The following is a 16,948-nucleotide window of genomic DNA, read 5'->3' as shown; positions in this document are numbered from 1 at the left end:
AAGTGCATCAGTTATGCCATTTGAATTTTGGTGCACTTGACTGGAAATAACCTGTATCATGGATAGACCTTCTGTCCACAGGGACATGATGGACCAGAGACCAGACAAGGGCCAAAGTTCACTGGTTTAGACACATTCATTAGCACGGGAAGCCAGTGGGACGTCAGCAGTCCTCATGCAGTATGATCTTTGCCCCAATGCTGCTGTCGTTGGCGGTATATTAAAGGGAAAATAAATAATTAAAGTGGAGAGAATAAGCGCTGTCACCCCTGGGAGCAGTTTCCATTTTCAGATATCTTACATCGCAGCTGCTGCTCTTCCTCCCCTCACATCTAAATATAACCATTTCTTCTGTCTGCATTGTGAGACTTTTACTCAACAGACTTCAGTAGCTCTGTGACTATTTATAGATCCTGACAAAGTACATGTAAAAGTTATCAACAGTCATCAAATTTAGAGTCAGTGTCCTGAAGTAGTCAGCAGCAGGAAACGTGATGTCTAGCATTCACTCGATAACTAATGTCAACATTCAAGAAAAAAAGAAATGGCAATGGAAATGGATTGAAATACAATGAAAATATAAATAAGTGGAAAAGAATGTATGAAATCTGGAATTGATTACCCTGATGCCAGACCCTGAATTGGCCACCATGTCTATTTTTAAAATCTTATGTTGACTAAATGTCTGGCTTCACTCGCTTATCAGAGGATGGTGGGAAATTCAACAATGATGTCAGCCAAGTTTTAAAAAATAAAGTTCTGCTGATATGTCACCCTCTTTATATTTTTAGACTTTAACCCTTACAGTCCCATGCTACTTGCATTTGTCTGACTCTCCAAGTCTCTTATTACCTTCAAATATGGATGTGCTGCTTGCTGTCTTTTTCAGCATAACCAAGGGTGATGGGTTATATATATGTGTGTAGATTTTAAGTCTGCCTAGAAAATTTCTGTAAAAAAAAATACATTTTATCTGAATTCTGAAGGTGTTAGATATGACAGCTCATTGCAGCATCAGTGACATCTGTGAAGTATACATTAATTCATCAGCAAGCCTCACTTAAACAGTGGCTGATTTGGTCAAAATCTGGCAGAGAGTGAGACAATAAGATTGATACCACTGTCATGTCTGTGTGCTAAATATGAAGCTACAGCTATCAGCTGGTTAGCTTAGCTTAGCATGAAGACTAGAAACAAGGGTTTGTCTTTTTTTAAATCTGTGCAAACCCCTCGTGTAAAAACGACAATATGCGTTTTACAGGGGCTTAATTGCCAAACTATTTCTTGGTCAAGACGCATACCTCATAAAATGTAAATTTGTTGTTTTTACACTTCGGTTTGTGGATTTTTGTGGCTGTTTTCAGTCTTTGTACTAAGCTAAGCTAACAGGCTGCTGGAGGTGGCTTTATATTTAGCATACATATATCTAACTCTTGGCCAGAAAGCGAATACACCTCTTTCCCAAAATGTCAAACTTTTCCTTTAAAAGACTGAAGACTGAAGAGGATAGATTTTTGATACACACTGATTGAGATCGGAAAACGGTGTGTATCTGAATCTGAATTGAGCCCAGACCACATCTCCATTGCTCCATTGTAGGACTGATTTGGATCTTCTTTCATAAGATATCTGCTGCTGTCATCTTGACTTCCCCATTTACATTTCGACACGTTTTTCCATGGTGTATATCCTCTGTTGCTGTGGTGCTGTTTGTGTTTCTTCCTCTGTGCTGGTTGTCTCTTTAAAGACTGAGTTTGACATTCTCATGGCATTTGGTGTCTCTGCGATTGTATCAAGCGAATGTGTGGGCTGCGACAGCAATGAACTGGCACGAACCCTGCTGCAGCTTTGCACCGGACGGCTTCATGCCGCCCTCCTACCTCGGCAGATTTAAGAAAATGCCTCCAGTGCAGCTTAAAAACCTGCCACCCCTCACATATGCTGCAAGTGATTTTTTTTCCCTCCCTCATCCACCCTTGATTATATCCCATGAAGTATAACACATTTTCAACACTTTGATCTTTTCATATTGAGAAGTGTTACTTTCTCATACTTGAAATCTTGAAATGGTTCCACTCCTCTTCTGCCTCCTTCCCCTTCATCACTCCCTCTGTTCTTTCACATCTCACAGTGCAAACCAACACCTGCCCTTCTGGCAGAGCAGTAATTGAGTAGAGCATTATTCAAGAGCATTATACAGGCAACAGTTTTGCTGGCTGATCATTGTGTATGTCGGCCGTATCCTAGGAGATTGGTGCATATCTAATAAGGAGTTTGTTACTCATATTGCAGAGTAGGCACTTTGATGTCGTCCGTGTTGAATTTTCTGTTTTAGCTCAACATCCTCCTAATGAAGCAGAGGGCTTTTTGCTGCAGAATTGGTTGCTTATCAACTCTACATCCCACTTATTAGGAGTTGTTGTTGAGCCTTTAATTGGATATTGGAATAGACACCTTTATGGTTGTCCCCTAACCCTTATAAAGTGGTCAAGATATATCCACAGATGACAGTATTGTTAACATTATCAAAAATTTTACCATCAATATCCAAACCGAGCACTCATTCTCTCCCACTCTCTTGTCATGTTTCTTGATCGTTTTTCTTCCCTGTAAGTGTTTCGACAATTTTTCTGGTGTAGTTTCTGGCAAATTTTTTGATTCTGTACAGCAGCCTCACTAACTACAAAATTAATTAGTTGTAAAATTGATGTTTTGGTAGGATCCGTCACACCTCTGTTCACACCACCAAATCAAAAGCTTACCGATGCGTCTGCCCCCCATCGAGCAGAGAGCAGAAACTCTCGCTGCTATCAAATACATTATCTAATGAAACCCTGCAGAGTAAATACACAGCCATCAATACACGTCCAAGGAAACCTATCTGTGTATCATTACTGGGCATTCAACACCTTTCGGTTTAAAGATTTTTTTTTGTCTTCTAATCCATTTAAATATCAGCACTAGTCACTGAGTGATTTATGTAGAATAAGGCAGGAAAAAAACAACTGTATCTGTCAGAAGTTTGGGTCTGTCGGAGTATGTGGGTACATCAGCGTGGATGAGTGGAAGTTCTGACAGTGAGTTAGAGAACTTCACTCTGCTCGTGGTTCACACCCCTGAGACTGTGACGTCTTTGACACCATGAGGCACTCTGACCAAAATACACCTCCTCTGCAGCACAAGGTGGAGAAAGAGCTTTTTCTGTGTCTGTTGTTGTCGGTGACGTCAAATTATTCCTGTCCATCCTTGAGGATGTCAGGGCTCATCTGCAGAATCAGACATGACAGGACCAAACAGGATCAGCTTGGCCTCTGCAAAATGAGTCCTCTCTAGGTGACAAAACTAACAATAGATCTGAAGCCTCATACACATGGCTGCAAGGCAGAATACACCTATTAATTTAAGACTGAATCATGCTCCACTGGGTACATCCATAATTAATCACTGAGCAACTGAATCAACCGTATCAGCCTATAGTAGGCTAAATTTTACATCTCTTTATACATCTCCTCTAATAAATTTAAATAAGTGTTTGTTCAGCTATAACAGCTCCAACAATAAAAGGCTGGTGAATGGAGCATTTGTTTAGAGAAATGATTGTACCTGGTTCCTAATAAGAGACTGTGGAAGACAACACGAGCCTGTTGCAGCTGGGTCTGATCGGCTGTGTTAGGAGGTGGGAAGAGCTGGCAGGTACCAGAGGACAAACACAAGTCAGTAATTATTGCTGGGTGCTGTAAGAAAGGTGCTGTGAGACAGTGAAAGCTGTCACACCGAATACATTCCAACTCCTCAGAGACTAGCTGCTCTTACATGCACTTTCTGATCTGCTCTTCCATAAAGCTTGCACATACAGGTTGTTAAATAAGGTCGAGTCATCTTCAGCCATGCTAGCATCTCTGTGAGACTTTGCGCTAAATGCGAACATTTATATGCTTAAATGTTAACAGTGACAAAGTTAACATGTCTGTGTTTAGCAGTTAAGTTTACTATATTCATAATCTTATTTGTAGCCTATTAGCATGCTGACATTTGCTATAAACCAAAGTACTGGACCAAATAAATGGCGCTCAGTGAAAAGTCTGGGGATCATTTAAGTTACAGTTCATCCTGGGGCGATGTCATCCCAGATTGACTGTATGACATTGCCATTCAGTCATTAATAGTCATGTCAATAAGCAGGCATTGATCTGAATTAACCTAAACAAAGTTTTTTTATGTCAAATGACTGCATGAGGCGAACAAGAACTTTTAAAAAGCAATCAATCAGCTTCCTGGTGTTGAGAGCATAGTATCACCTGCATATCCCTCACGCTCTCGGTCACTCTAAATCTGAGAGCTTTAACTGACACAATTGGCAGAGCTATCTTTGTTTGTGTCCTGCTGTTTGCACACACAACCCAGGCAGGAGTGGTATCACAGTGTCCAACAGGAGGCAGAGCCAGTGAGGGCTCTCTCTGCATGAATCACAACTCTCCTGGTTTTTAATCCCTTTTCCTCTCTGATTTCAATTCAAAACAGCCATGACAACAATACACAACCACAGTGATCTGGCTGCTAGCCTGGTAGCAAAAATGCTCAGAGCAAGGAAGATAATAGACATAATTAAAATACATTATGCTCAGTTAAAGGAAAGCGAAAATTCAACTACACTCTGGTTCCCAGTGTGATCATGAGGCCCATAGCACTGAGATCTCTGCTAGTGCTCCCCTGGGCCAGGAGCTCTCATACCTGACTGAGCAGATTGAGATAAGAACCAGTTATCTTTGCCTCACAGCACTCCACATCCCAGAGGAAGATCACCTCTCTAAGCAGTCACAGCAGCCTGGGATTCAATCAAACTAGAATAGCACCATTTACTCTTTGTCTTTCTAACTTCCATCTACAGTCACTTTAAAAGCACAAGTGGACTGAAAAGTCATTAATTGTTAGCAATCACAGAAGAGGGTTTCAAAAAAGAGTGCCAGCTTTAAGAGCTTAAATCCGTTTTCTGCCCAAATGATCTGTAGGTAAGATGTACAGTATTAAAACCCACGCTGCTTGCAGTTTGGTTAGTAGTTCAGACAGGTGGTTTCAATCGTAAAACAACATTGTGAAATGTCTTGTATTCAGTTAGACCAGTGCTTGATTGTGTCATCCAAGGTGCAACAGATACTGAACTGCTCCTTCATACTTTATGCACCTTCAGCTATGATGTATAAAAGCCTGGAGTTAAGTATTAAAAAGAGGACCCCACCCGTTTAGTATTGCATTCCTATAACATGGTGGGAGAGAACTTCATTTCCCACAATGCAAATCAACCGTCCACACACAGATTTGAGTTGAGGTCACTTCTTTCTATCTCTTTTTTCTCTTTTTTTTGTACTCACACCCAACCAATGTCTGTCAAAAACTTCACACAGCTCCCTCTGGAGCCACAAAAGACTTTATACAACTTTTTTTCCACATATATAGTAGTACTCATCACCCAACACCTGTAAACAAACTTTGATGTGTAACATTAAAGTATCTTCTCACCACTCTCTGAAATCCTGAGATCCCTGAGATCCCTTTAAAGAGGACTTGTCCTGAATAACCAAACACCTTAGTAGTATGGTGTTGGGAGTCTAGTTTGTTAATGTTAACCACTGACTGTTGCACAGACACTTACAGCATGGCCAGTCTTCATTATGTACATTTTAAAACAAAGAATCCAGACTAGACTGCTGTGCACAGAAGTCTGAAATAAATTCAAATAAATAAATAAATATCTTGTGTCATACAGTATAAGTCTAAAGAATGAAACGACACAGAATATGACAAGCAGCTTAGACCACATGGAAAGTCAAAGCAGCGATGGACGTGAAGTACCACACTAAATCTGTGAAACCCATTACTGTTTTAGCCATGCTTCACCATTAAAGATACATCAATTGATTTTTTGGCCACTTGGGAGATGAAAACACAACATTGATCATCTTATTACGTTACCGATGAACATCTTGGCAAACAGTTTCTTATTCAGACACTGAGCAACAATAGCATTCACTTAGAGTTGTGTTTCTGGACACCTGATGAAATCAAGTCCAATAATCAGTCAATCAAAAGTCTTGTTTTAGTTGTTTTTGGTCCCCACCAATGCCTTAGAAGCTCTTTAGCTGCTAAATGCTCCACTGTATTCATTTTGTAGCCACACATAGACGTTTGGTTTGTTGCTAATATAAAAAAAATATTGATTTGTGCAGCTCTGCGTGTTTTTTTAAAATGATTCAGTCTTTGAGCAGATGGAGGATGAACTGGTGTAGGCCCTTTTCATTACACTGGGCTCTCCCAGCATTTGTGTGAAGAGGAGTCAGTTTAGTTTGGCTCTAAACTGAGGATAACAGAGCTCCAGTTGGCACATTTTGAGAACAATATCTTGTGTGGTAGGATGACGGCATTGCGTCTTGTTTTGAAAGGATTTCAAAGGTATACCGCTCTGTCCAGATAAAGACTTTCTATCTGCTCGGTATAGAGCTAAACCAGGGCACTGCCTCATTTTGCAGGGTCACACAAGGAAAGTGTTGGATCAACGTAATCTTTGCTTTGACCTCAAAACTGGCTTCAAGGGGAAACTTAAAATGGGTTTCTGCAGTTTGGCAAGATTCTTCTTGAAATGAGCTTCCTCTTCCTCTATCATATTTAAACATTATAACAATTGCCAGGGTCTTATTCTCAAAAATTCCCCGTCCTGTTTTCCTTTTAAGTCAGACAATGGCACACTTCCCTTGGAGTTAGAGACACTGGGATGTTTTCTATGGCACAAATGTGTCAGTATCACAATGTGGTGACTCATGTTTATCATCTTCTCTCCTGTTGTGCCTCCTCCTCCTAATATGCAGTTAGAAGAATGTGTGTGTGTGTGTGTGTGTGTGTGTGTGTGTGTGTGTGTGTGTGTGTGTGTGTGTGTGTGTGTGTGTGTGTGTGTGTGTGTGTGTGTGTGTGTGTGTGTGTGTGAGTATCTACAGTATATTAGTGTCCACAATTTATATCTTGAAATTCATGAAATATACTGCAGTTACAGTGATTTCCTCTATACAAATATAACTTCAGAAAAGTCTTATAATACTATTGAGTGTTAAATAATGTGTCTCTTCTGGCAGCACATCAGCTGTGTGTCATCCTCAGACTCAACCTGCAATGCTGCGCTCTATTCAGGGGGACGTGCTGAATGCTGAACAGAGAAGGACCTTGATTTCATTAGCACTGATCAAAGGGTTCACAGTGCATTTCATTGACCAAGTGTGCCTTGACAAAATGGTTGCATAGTGTAATGCAGTGGTTGTAATATCACAGCAACAGATTTGATCCACAATAAGTTGTGTTTCCTAGGAAATGATGCGGCAGTTAAGGCATTACTGATGCAGAACTGAGCCATTATTTGGACCTTGCATTGATCTGAATAATCTGCAGAGGCCTGCACACTCCGGTGTGTGAACTTCATGAACACCCTGTCTTTGCATGGTTACAACTGATCTGGGTACATCACTCTAAAGAAAGCAGGCTTAGAAAATATTCATTAATCTATGCTTAAAGCCAGCTGTGGTTATCTTTGCACCCAAATTGGTAAGTAGATATCAGGAAAGGAAGATTTTGGGTCATCACTGTGAAATCAATTACACGCTCTGCAGTTGCACTGCGACAACACAGCTCCAAACCTGCGATTTACCAAATACTACGTGCTCTACATCAGTGTTGCTGCAGAACTATTTGTATTTAGCCTCTGCTTCTGCGATCTTGACTATTATACTTCATACACCATACGTTTTACTGTGTCACTGTGAGCTTTTCTATGTGTCAGCTAAACATTTGTTGTATCACGAGTGTTGCACCTCCACAGTCATGAGGAGATGTGGCTGTTTCTGTGTTTTCAGTGTCACTGTTGATACAGGCACAGATGGAGGGGATGTGCCCTAAATAAATATGTAAGTAGCCATGCTGGGTTCCTGGTCCTCCTGCTGCTCTCTCTGATGCCATTGATCTAATTGCTCTTTTAAAGCCCAAATGCCTCAACTGAAATGTTCCCAGTGTAAGCTAGTCAGCAAAAGAGGCTTCAAGGTTCCTGATTGTGCGCTTCTCACTCTGTGATCATCCCATTCATTTTCACATCTCCACTCTCCTGCACACAATGACCTTCTTGACAGCCAAAGAAAGAGACACAAACCAACAGCCAAGTCCAATTTATCCATCTTGCAATGTTTATACAGTATCATTCCTCACTCCTAGAGGAACTGGGTGTATTCAAGTCCATATTGTAAACCTTAACCCTTGATTAAACACTTTAGATTGAATTTGTTTCCCCTGAAAATGTTCCAGAGTTTTATACAATCCACAATATCACCAATGCAGTGTTTGTGTCTTTGCCCATTGAGCCCTAAAATGCCAGATACAACCCATTCAAATTTTGTCAATTACTGTCATGTTCCACTTAACAGTTATTGAGCACAGAAACGTGAATCATGAACTGTTCACACTGACAAGAGTAACACCAACAAGAATGATTTCTCAGTGTATTTTTAGGGGTGATTTATGTGATTCTCTATCCAGGACAGTCGACTAGAGAGTGCAGTCCTTGAGGGACTGTGGATGGAACTGAATGGGGTCATCGACAAGAAAAAAAAAACACACACACAAGCAGTGAATGTGCAGATACAGTAGAGTGCTTTTTGTTCTTTCTTGCACTTTCAGTAGAGATACATCATATAAACTTTTTCTGTTTGTACAATTAGGACTTGAGGGTGTAATTCCAGATATCTGTATCTTTTTTTTTTTTTTTAATAATGCTGCGCAATGTCATCCTTAATTTTCCTCAGACCATTCTTTGGCCTCTTAGGAGCACTCATGTCACTTCGTCATCATCATCACAATAATGACCAGTTGGTTAAGGTTAAGGAACGACAACAGTCATGGTAAAAAGAAACCAACGCTGACTGTCAATAGGAAACAAAGGGCAGTTTCTGATGTAAAAGATATGTTGTCACGTCTCTCTTCCCTCTGTGGATTTTGTTGCTCTATAATAACATCAACCAGCTTCATTCTTTGCTTCCCATGTAAAAGTCATAATTACTACAGTCGCTAGAAGGCTGTGGCACTTTGATGTGAAAAATAAAACCTTGTCACAAAGACAGAAAATATTGTCCTCTCCATACAACCAAATGCAGACACCTTTAAGATCCTTGTTTTACACAAAAATCACCTTCCTGATGAACCTACTCGAAGTATTGTAAGTTAAATTACTTACTTACAATAAATCTCACAAGGTAAAAATAAAATATACTGTATGTTTTCATTATTATTCTTTTAAAAGTTAAAAGACCCTTCTCTGCTCTGATAGAAAACATTTACCCTTCAGCAAAAAAGAAAAAATACATACCATAAATTTTCATACAGTCCCTAAATTAAATTAATACCTGACATAAAATTTCTTTCTTGTGTTTACATGAAACATCATGCATTGTTCTTGCAGGCTGAAAGTCAGTTTTTTTTATTTGTTTGTTTTTTTTAGCATAAAAAGGGCAATCAAGATTATTGTTTTGATAATGTCACACGCACAATAAAGGATTTCAGGTCTAAATATATTCTACTGCACCTTTATCTCAACATCATACAGACATTTGATGATGATTGGTATGATTGACATTTGGTGTGAGGACATTTAAAAAAGAAGATAAGACATTGGATTTCGCTGTTGATGTTGTTGTTGTTGAGTGCTCATTGTTATTAGAGGTTTGGCTCGATCAATGTGATCAGCCATGCACAGCCAGGTGTGTGGAGAAGCTCAGCAAGGCACAGGGACAGGGTTTATAAATAAACTAAATAAAAGACGGTGCCATCAGTGACCCTTGAGATGTGGCTTTGGAAGGGGTGGAAAGGCAGACGTTTATCCTGAAGAAACTAATAAAGCACTGTCTGTCAGCTGGGAGGTGAGTCAGCCCAGAGTAGCATCATTAGAGAGAAGCAATGCTCTGATCATGTCTCTGAGGGGAGATGACCACCACGCTGCACCACACATCCAGCCCAGACCACCAAGAAACACACAGAGTGAGCAGCCTCACTATACAGGCTGTTCCTGCAGCTCTGCAGCACGTGTAAGCTCTTAAATAGAAAAACACTTATGGTGTTACAGTCAATTGTCATGGTGATAATCTCCAAATAGAAAAAAAAAAATCATTTATCTTATCAAGCATCTTTTGTCAGATAATGATGTGTTAGCTTGCCAAAGCTGTCATTACACCTCTCTCACACAAATAGTCATCTAGAGACCTTTTACAGAAGGATATTCTTTAACTTTTCAAATGTGACAGTTGGCGAATAACCTGCTGTGCTTCAGTAGTCCAACATTATTGTTTCCTGAAATAGAAAATACAGCATATCATTAATCATCATCGATCAAGTCCATGCACACTTCCATGGACCATCACATGAATTCAAGGTTTCTTGTCCCTGTTGGTAACAATGTCATTGACAGTTTTTAGAGTAGTTTTTAATCATTGTAAATGTGATAAATGTACAATAGATATGTAGCTACAACCAGCATCTGGTTACCTTAGTTTAGCATATAGATTGGAATAGGGGGGAACAGCTAGCCAGGCTCTGGCCACAGCTAAGACAAGACAAAATACCAAGCAGCACATCTAGAGCAATTAACTGTGTTTAATCCCTGTGAAAAAAATGGCTTGCTGTTTCCCCCTGCTTCCAGTATTGATGCTAAACTAAGCTAATCACCTGCTAGCTCTAGCTTAGCGTGACCAGATGTCCTCGTTTTCGATGGCCTATTTTCAGCGATGGGCCTGTTTTGGCCAACAGAGGGGACTGCCTGCTAGCTACAGCACCTTCACAAATAAAGCTAAAACCATCAAAATAGAGTTACCCAGTAAAATTTTTAATTTTTTGTTGTCGCCAGCTAACAGTCATTGGTTGGGAGTTCATAACTGGGCAGTAAACAACTAAAACAAACAAAATAAAATATTGTTTTCATGTTGGAAGAAGTGAAGGAAGAGAAACTGGACTGATGGAAAAGATTTAGTAGACCGGACAATGCAGGAGCTGACTGTTTCCGAAAGATGGCAGTAATGCATTTACTTGGATGCCAGCTGACATTTAACATCATTGAAGAAGAAGAAGAAGAAGAAGGAGAAGAAGAAGAAGAAGAAGAAGAAGGTGCAATGGACTTCACAGGACAATATTCACAACTCGGAATACTTTTATGATAAACTCATTCAAAGTTTTTGATCCACGGACTTTTATGGACTAAAGGAATATTAATAATTGAGGGAAAGAGAGAGAATCGAACTTCGCGACCCAAGGTAGGGAGTCACCACAGTTCTGCTGCCTTGTTGGTTTATGATGCCGTAAAATTGAATTACTCATACTTTTGTACTCATGGTTTTCGTAAAATGAACTTAACAGTTGAATTGTGGAGAATCTATCTGAGCTAAAGTTGTGTAACATGTATATATTGACAAAAAATTAAATATCCATGTCTTTATGCTTGTTGCTATGCTGCTTTGCACGAGCTGTAAACTAGTCGCCAGGGACCAGGTGGGTTTTAAGAGGGCTCAGCCTCCTCAGTTGCATTTTCTGTTCCCTCTGTTTAGACTTCATGTAGAAAAATAGCAAAAACAACCAAATTCTTGGCTGAGATACATTGGTCGTGAGTCAGGACCACAATGAGAAGCACATTCTCTGCTTGGGTAGTGACAGTGAGGGAGAACAGGAAGGTTTCCTTCTATCTCATACAAATCGCCCTGGTTAAAAGTCTAGCCTGTAATATTTATCTCCCATAGATTTGCATTGACTTGAGTCTGAACAGTTGGCAACCCTATTAATTTTTTATCAATTTGCCTTCACCATAATTTATTACAGTACAACAGTTACCATGGTCAAAATACATGAAACTGGACTGTCCCCTTTTTTATTTTATAGATAAAATCATTGGGTATTTTAAGGATACACTGAATGCCAAACTGGTAATGTCCCCAGTTTTCATTTCAGAAATCAAAATCAAATCAATAGCAAAAAGCATGCAGGTGTTTAAAATGCTCATGTGTCTTCAAGTTTCTTGACAAGGCATAAGGCTTTAACAATGGTGACATTTGACCTAGCTTCAAGTCTGCATACAGTATAGTCACTCTTTTGCTGTGCAAGAGTGCAGTTTCTTCCAAATCCCAGGCATTTCCCAGCTGTGTTCAAGTGCTGATACATATTTCAGAGCTGATGAAAGTCAGAAAAGCTGCATGCTACTGCAGATATCAGGTACAAAGATAAAACAGGAGTATTCAGGACGTGAGGATCTACTTTAGGTGTATATGTGAAGGGAGGGAGGTCAAGCAGGAAAAAATACAGTCTATGGTCATGTGTCATGCTCTTGATGAACTGTATCAGACTTGAACTTCTGAAGAAGATGTATTTTGTCTTTTAAACATGGTAGAAGATGCTGGGATTTGCACCGTTTATATTTACAGGCTGATTAATGTTTGAAGGGCGGGATGAGGTGATCCAGTCTCTTCCCACATAGCTACTTCAGACTCAAATATGACATCTAATGATGAGACTCTTGTTAGAGTTACAAGTGGCATCATTCAGATCAATTTGTTTTTGATAAAATAAGGCACACAGTTCCATTCACTGGGGTTGTTTCACCCTGGCCTGCACAGGGAAAAATGTTTCTGTGAATATGAAGATTTACAGCACTGTAGAGTTTTAGGTAAAACATACCAGTAGATTTTTTTTTTGCTTGACGTGGTTTTTAATGCTTTGTACAATAATTGAACTACTTAGGATATTTTTCCAACAAGTCTTCCAATTCAAATGACCTATAGGTCGCTTGTCCCTACCCTCAGATACAATCTATAGGAACGTACTAGCGGCAGGTCGTCATCATGGTAACAATAATAAACATGTGGTTAACGTTATGAAACAGTCATGGATAAAAGAAACAACATTGACTATTGGTTTCTACAGAAAACTATCTGTGGTGTCCTGTCCTGTGTTTTGTTGAACCATCCATCCATCCCAACCTCATCCAAACATGGACTTTGTTGCTCTTCATCTAAATTCCTCCTTTGGTCTCTTACTATTATTCGTCATAATTAAGTTGGCCACTAGAGGGTTGCAATGGGACTCAATAAGCTGTGTTTACAGATGACCTAGGGGTTCCTTTTTTTACAGGACAGTCTCATGACTTTACTTCTCTGATCTTCTTGTGCTGCTGTCACATTGTGACACATTTCAGCATTCACCATTATCCCATAATCAGTACTTATATCCACAATTACATTGTCTTGCTTTAAATTTATGAATTGCAATTTGCTCATTATTAGTGACCCACACCTTTGTAACACTGCTGAAATAAATTACATTTGTGTCACTTGTTTCTGGGTTGAAACTGTGTGTTACAGCTTGAAAAAGCTTTTAAGCTAATTGTGCCTATTTTCCCTCTGTCTCTACATTTTGATGGGCATAGACAATTTGTTCACCTGCTCTGTTTATGTCATATGCAGTTGAAAAGGTCAATTGATTCATGCTTTTGGTTTGTGAAAGGTCAATAAGGTGAATAGCAAAGGCCATGTCCTGGAGGGAAGGCTCTCTGGTCCCTCACCCTCACTTAGAGCGTCCAATAAAACACAATAGAGTGAAGGTTAAAAAAAAAATCTAGATAGCTAATGGGAGGAAACCTAAAATAGCTGCCCTCAGTGTTGCTTGTGTGGTGGCTCATCTTTGGGTGTGAATTTGCCTTCCTTGCCTTACTATATAGTTTACTAGTCGGTCGCAAACATGCTTATGAAATAGGAACATTTGGCAAAAATATGCTCATTTTTGGCAGCACATCTCTTATTAGCACTTTGCCATACTTCCTGTCAACCATGACACATAGAGGCATGAAGATGTCACTTGCAGACTCCTCACGAGCCACCTTCCCAGGTCTTGTCAGCATCCTTTGGCACATGAAAGAGGAAAAATGCAAACGCAGTGTCACAGAGCAGCTGGGAACCACTCAGGATCTGCAAAACTCAATTTGTTGGAGGGAAATAATTTTAATGAGCTACAGAATTTAATATGGAGTAACACGAGTTTTCAGTGATGATACAACTGAATGAATTCATTGGTTAATTTCTGGTCTCATGTGCATCTACATCACTATTTGCATGTGATGTACACAAAGGAAAAGCATCATGGATCGACCCTGTTTTTTTTGTCTTTGAAATTGTTGTTGTAGAGCCCCAGCCCTGCAGCCTTATCTTCGGTGTCATAGATGCCACTTGTGAGTATGACTCTGACGTCAGATTTCACAGCAATTAGTGTCAGCAATCGCTTTGCTGCGTGTCAAGCCATAGTAACTGCTGAGCTCCATACCAAGCGCATGGATGCAAACTAGTCCCAACAGGCAGAGTGTAGCTCTCCAAAAATTAATTGCTGGGTTCCTTCTCTGGGTGTCCTGAACCCACCCAGGGATTGTTTCAATGGGACCTGTCATTCAGCCTGTCCCCTGTGGTTGGCTGATGTACGGGTGATGCAGGTCTGAAAAGACTGGTTTTGTGGCACAGCGTCTGAGGCAGCGGATGCCTGGGTAAACACTTAGCACATGGCAACAGATAATGCTTGGGAGCTCCAAGCATCAGTGGGTGGTATGCTGTTAGCTCGAGATGATGGGGATGTGTTACCTACTCAGTTTAAGGCGTGCTTCATCTCTCACTTCTTTTCCTTTTCCTCCTTTAAAAAAATTATGAGCAGGCCATTTTTCATCTCCTGAATATCCTGGACATAATCATATCTCATTAACTGTTCTATATTTTGACCAGTGCGGAGCTGCCATCCATTCAGAGGAACCTCATGTGTCACGATGTGGCCACAGCTGATCTGGGGGCCGTGTCAAAATAAATTAGCAGCAGATATTAATAGAACGCAGAGATCGTATCACAAAATTATAGCCAAACATATGATGATACGCAGTGCCCTTTCTGCTTCCCAGAGATGCACACCAACCCGTCTTCCTTCGCCTCTGTCTTTTTATTGTGTCGTCATGGAGATGGGTTTTCGTCTTTGTGTCTAATTAAAGAGAGAGCTTTAGATGTATTAACTATCTCAGATCACAGAATACTTCCAATACCTTCACTGGTGTGTCGTCATCAAACGGTCTTTAATTAGAAACATGCACATGCAGCCACAAACTACATACAGAGTACACGTGGATAGAAACAAATGGAATCAGAAACAGAGACAGTTGTCCCACATTGTGATTCATACAAAACTGTTATTATTCTTGATTGACTGGTGCTTTGAGAGAAGATTCTTCAAGATCAACTCTTTCACAAATAAACTCAGTGTGACCTTTGCTGACAGACACCAGGGTTTCAGTAAACAAGTTTGTTTTTAGAAAGACACAACTCCGGATGTGAGAAAATCACAAATTTATCCCAGAGCATATCAGCAATCAAAAATCAAGTCCTTAATTAAAACACATAGTTTCCATAGTTACCAGGAGAATAGGAAAGAATGAGCCAAAGCTCTTCAGTTTCAACATGACTTTTCACGTCATGTTTTCCATGGTTCCTATTACAAGGAGCATATGTTTAGGAATCAGCATAACCTTTCCAAAGTTGAACTCCCTAATTTTTTTTTTTATATCTCAGAGTACCTCTTTACTGGGATATTTGGTAACAATTTGGGGTGACTGAACAGTCCAGGGTGCCACGAGAGAAGAAGGCTCTTGGTCAAAGATGAGAGAAATCCAGTTATTGTTATGCAAATATAAACTCAGTTATAAACACAGTCATAATTACCTACAAACTACAATAAACAGTGGCTTCATAATGGAAGCACAGCCAAAAGAAATACTTCAAAGCAGCATCCTTGTTTTGTGTCACCACATTATCTTTAAATAAATTGAGGCATCTTTGTTTGTCCTTTTAGAAGAGGTATTACACTTTAATCTTTTACTTCACTGGAGTTCGTTTTTGAGCTTCACTTACTCACAAACAGTATTGCACCTAATCCTCTGAAAAATACTGCCCAGTAATTTTTTGGGGTTTTTTTTCTCCAAGCTACACATGATATCCCACTGGCCTTAGTGTAAAGAAGAACTATTCTTAGAAAATTTAACAAGCTATTTCTTGCCCATCAAGTCATAACAGAGTGTTCCTTCAAAGCTTTGACTAACAAATCAGGTAGGAAGAAGCCGGAGGGTCCTTTACTTGACAGGTGAGGATGCTTGAAGCAGAGGCTAATAATCAAGTCAGCCCGGATCCATGGATCAGCTTCAGGTGACATTGGCTGACCTTTCACATTCAACATGGTTGATGGTCTTTGGATTAGATTTGGTTGATCTAAGTTGATTGCATTTGCTCCTCTTAGGGATGTCATTATAGGAGCTTTGGGTGTATCATTGGTGTGTCCTGCATGTCTAACATCCTCTCCCCCTGTTTGTGACAACCAGTGAGCTGCTCTGCAAAAGTAGTGAAACAATACCCTCTTGTGCTGACTGATGCAGCTGCACTCTCTCGCTCTCTCTCTCTCATAATCTAGAGATTTCTGCGGAATATTTTTTATTTTTTAACTACCGTTAATTCCAGTAATGTTCCTATAATTCCTTTAATATTTGTATTGTTATTTTTTACACTGAGAAATACATTAAATCACATCATAAAAAAGACAAGAAATTGTTTGACTGATATATTTTCTATGACTTAGGAAAGACTATATCTGTATCTCACATGCAGAGCAAATTAGTTAACAATGTGATCCAGAATCATTCCTCATGTTTAGCTGGTATTGTTAACACACTACTGACCGATTATCCCTAAAATATTCATTAGGATGCCCTGAAGACAGCAGACATTATGTATAAATACGTGCAGTTAGATGAATTAGATGTTTTATTGTTACTGTCAGAGCATATGGAGTCACACAGTGATGTTTAGAGAAAAGTTCT

The sequence above is a fragment of the Seriola aureovittata genome, chromosome 10 (assembly GCF_021018895.1).
Source record: "Seriola aureovittata isolate HTS-2021-v1 ecotype China chromosome 10, ASM2101889v1, whole genome shotgun sequence".
Classification (NCBI taxonomy): domain Eukaryota; kingdom Metazoa; phylum Chordata; class Actinopteri; order Carangiformes; family Carangidae; genus Seriola; species Seriola aureovittata.
Note: the sequence above shows the minus strand (reverse complement) of the source record.